General features: G+C 51.6%; 1 pseudogene; it reads left to right on the top strand.

Annotated features, from left to right (window-relative positions):
- The first annotated feature begins 341 nt into the window (after window positions 1-341).
- LOC118533912 (cytochrome b-c1 complex subunit 8 pseudogene) lies at window positions 342-3380 on the top strand (annotated as a pseudogene).
- Window positions 3381-4076: the final 696 nt, after the last annotated feature.

The following is a 4076-nucleotide window of genomic DNA, read 5'->3' on the forward strand; positions in this document are numbered from 1 at the left end:
GCGGGGTTCCTGCCCGCTCCACGCCCCCCCCCCCCCCCGGCCCTTCTGACCTGTGGGCTCCAAATCCCAGGCCAGCCCCAAGGCCAGCCCATTCAGCCCATTTACTCGGCCCCACGCTCCCTCAAATCCCCCCTACCCGGTGCCCGCCCAGCCCCAGACGGACCTCTGCCCAGCCCCCCAGGCCTGCGCCTTCCCCTCAACCCCGCGTCTCATTTCCGCATAGTTCCCGCTCCCGGCACCCCGCGCGCGCCTCGCGGACTCCGTGGCCCGCGGGAACCCAAGCCCGCGGACCCCGCCCCGAGGCCACGCCCCCCACAGGGCCCCGCCCCTGCACTGCCCGCGCGTGCTCCGTCCGGTTCTCTGGGCCTGCAAGGGTGTCCCTGTCCCTATCTGCCCCTAGGGCCCCCATTCGGAAGGTTGGCTAGGAGGGCGTTCTGAGAAGCTCGGGGAAGATGCAGGCCCGGAGGCGGAAGCAGAGGATGGGAAGGCCCGGGGTCAGGCCAGTGAGGGCCTCAGAGATCGAGCCACGCCCACCTCCTTTCCTCCAGCGGGCGCAGTTGGGCCCCGCGACTCGGAGCCCGAGTCTGAGCAAGGGTTGGCCCGGTACCCGCCAGGTGCGCTGCGCGGGATGGCAACGAGGCGGGGCGGCCCGCGGAGCGCTGGTCCGGCTGGAGGGCGAGTCACGTGAGCTGGGGATGTCCGACCCAGGATCTGGAATCCAGGGCAAACGGGAGGTATTGAGGTGAGCTCCGGCCCAGCGGCTCTCTCACCATGGATGCCACGCCCTGTGCTGGCAGGGGTGGGGAGCAGGGCCCAGGAGGCCCAACTGATGGGGCGCTGCCTCTCCAGCGCCTCCCGGGTATGGGGAGCTCGGCTCTGCGTCGCCACCGTGTGGCCGCAGGAAGCAGCGCCTGCCTAGCACCCGGGGACTCCTCAGGGCTGGGGAAACGGACCTTGGCGACCAAGGGGCGGGCCGCCGTCGGGGAGACCGGCTTTCGAGATCCCGCCCCTCCCGAACCGGGTTCTGGAAATGGGGTTGAGGTCGCCCTGACAGTCCTTCTTTCGGCCACTGTGAATCCTGCTCAGGACTGCGTGGGACGTGGGTGTGGACACCCCGCATCTGCCCCCATCATGCTCACCTAGTAGCTTGTGTGGGTGAGAACGATCCTTCCCAAAGGCAGCAATGCCCCCAGTAACCCACCAGCTTTTCCGAAGCTCCTGCTATGTGAAGGACACACAAAAATGAATAATTAAAATAAGTAGAGAAAGTCTTTTCAAATTCGTGGCTCCCTATTCTCATGAAAATAACAGGTAACATTTAAGGAGGGCTTACTGTATGCTGTGCATTTACGGAGTACTTTTATATGCATGACGACACTGACTTCTCACCACAGCCGTCTAAGGGTAGGCTATTTAACAGATGGGGAATTTGAAGTTCGGAGAGGTCAAATAACTTGTCCAAAGTCACACAGCTAGCTAACGATTGAATTTCTGAGCCTTGGCTTTTAAATTATTATTATTATTTTTAAAAAGAACAGTTTTAGTTCACAGAAAATTGAGCGAAAGGTGCAGAGCGTCTGTGTAAGCACCCCACACACATGCACCCCCACTGTCAACATCCCACACCACAGTGGTGCGTTTGTTAAAATTAATGAACCCACACTGACACATTATTATCACCCAAAGTCCAAACTTTACTTTTGATAAACCTTGGCTTTTAACCACTGTGCCAATCTCCTGCCCTAATTGAAGACCACTTTGCTGAGGGGGGATTCAACTGGGACTTTGAATTATCTGTAAGAATTTCCAAAGCAGGGGTAGGAAGGGCATTCCAGGCAGGAGAGCTATGTATATAAAGATGTGGAGGGATTCTCATGGTATTTGGTGAGTTTGGCTTGAGCAGGAGATCCCAAATTTTATTTTATTTTATTTTTAAAGATTTATTTATTTGAGAGAGAGAGAACGCCGGCAAGGGTGAGCAAGGGGAGGGGCAGAGGGAGAGAGAGAATCCTCAAGCCAACTCCCCACCAGTGGGAGCCAGAGAATGGAACTGGAGCCAGGTCTCCATCTCTGGATCCTGAGATCATGACCTGACCTGAAATCAAGAGTAGGCAGCTTAACTGACTGAGCCACCCAGGTGCCCCACAAGGTCCCAAATTTTAGTCAATGGAGTATCAACCTCATGAAGTTAGTCCTAAGCAATAATGGCCATGGAGTCATGGGTTTAATATGCACGTTTTATTTTTTTTTTGAATGCCAACTGAAATAAATATGTAACTTTAAACAAAACTTATTTATTTTTTAAGTAATCTCTACACCCAACATGGGGCTCAAACTCAACCCTAAGAGTCGCATGCTCTGTGGACTGAGCCAGCCAGGTGCCCCTAAAATTGTAACTATTTAAAACATATTTGATCATGGGGAGACTGATGGTTCCTGCAAGTGAGGGGCTGCCACGACCATGGGACGCGAGTCTGGGAATCTGACACGGATGTGGCATGTGATCACCTACAGCTTGTCGCCCTCTGAGCGACACATCTTCTGGCGCTGCTTCAGCCAGGGCATCCCCAACATGCTGCTCCGCTCACGGGCGTGCATTCTTCACATTGTGCCATTTGTAGTGTTTTATCCGGTCTACACATGGGGGACCCAGGAGTTTGAGAAATCCAACAGGAAGAATTCAGCTGCCTATGAAAATGATAAATGAGCCACTCATCTGGATAATGGTTTCCTGCATAGGAAAGACCCTTCTCTGGGAGAAAAGTCTACATTATAGTATTTTTTAAAAGCTTTTATTTATTTATTTGAAAGAGAGCAGAGAGAGAGAGCACACAAGGTGGGATGAAGGGCAGAGGCAGGAGAAGAAGGCAGGGAGCCTGATGTGGGGCTCCATCCCAGGACTCTGGGATCATGACCTGAGCTGATGGCAGATGCTTAACTGACTGAGCCACCCAGGCGCCCCTACATTATAGTACCTTGAAGGCGTAATAAACTTCTTATGGACTGAAAAAAAATTGTGCTCACACATCATTAAAATTATCCCTAGGATAGTGCTAGTCATACCCCATTCTGTAAAACGACCATAGGAAATTACTGGAGAAGCCCTGGGGAGGTAGGATGAGGTCACTTTTTGTTGAGCAAGGGTCCACGTGTCCCAAGTAAGGGGCTTGCGGCTTTTCGTAATTTTTTCTGAGTCTCAGACCTACCAGCATATCTGATCTTATCTTTCTTGGCTGGCTCCTCATTGTCTTCTGCATAAAGAGTAAATGCCTGGAAGGACCTTTGTGGCTCAGTCAGCTGAGCATCCGAATCTTGATTTCTGCTCAGGTCGTGATCTCAGAGTCATGAGATTGAGCCCCATGCCAGGCTCCATTCTCAGCGGGAGCTGCTGGAGATTCTCTCTCCCTCTCCCTCTGCTGCCCCCCCCCCCCCGCCGTGCTTGCTCTCTCTCTCTCTCTCAAAGAAAGAAATATATATATATTTTTAAAGTGAATGCCTTAATATGGTCTACAAGGTCCTTTGGGATCCTGGGATAGTCCCACAATGGCCCCATTAGGCTGATGAAGAGAGGGAAACAGGAGATAGGGAGATTCTTTTTTTTTTTTTTTAAGAAATGTATTTTTTTTTTAAAGATGTTATTTATTTATTTGACAGAGACACAGAGAGAGAGGGAACCACAAGCAGGGGGAGTGGGAGAGGGAGAAGCAGGCATCCTGCTGAGCAGGGAGCCCGCTGCGGGGTTCTATCCCAGGACCCTGGGATCATGACCTGAGTGGAAGGCAGACGCTTAACGACTGAGCCACCCAGGCACCCCGAGATTCTTTTTTTTAATGAAAGTTATACATATACATGATTTAAAGAAATAATGAGTATTATAAGGTTTTCTATGAAAACAGAAGGCTGTCCATCACCCTCTTCCCCCATTTCCACTTTTCCAGAGACACCATTTTCAATTCTTTCAGCTGACTGTATTTTACATTTATCTCCATCATCTCTAAGTAGCATGCTTGTTTTGCCACTTCTTGATGTTTCAATTTTAAGCACTATCTCTTGATTTTCTACTGAGAAAGATAAAG

This window comes from Halichoerus grypus, chromosome 5 (assembly GCF_964656455.1).
Source record: "Halichoerus grypus chromosome 5, mHalGry1.hap1.1, whole genome shotgun sequence".
In the NCBI taxonomy this organism is placed as follows: domain Eukaryota; kingdom Metazoa; phylum Chordata; class Mammalia; order Carnivora; family Phocidae; genus Halichoerus; species Halichoerus grypus.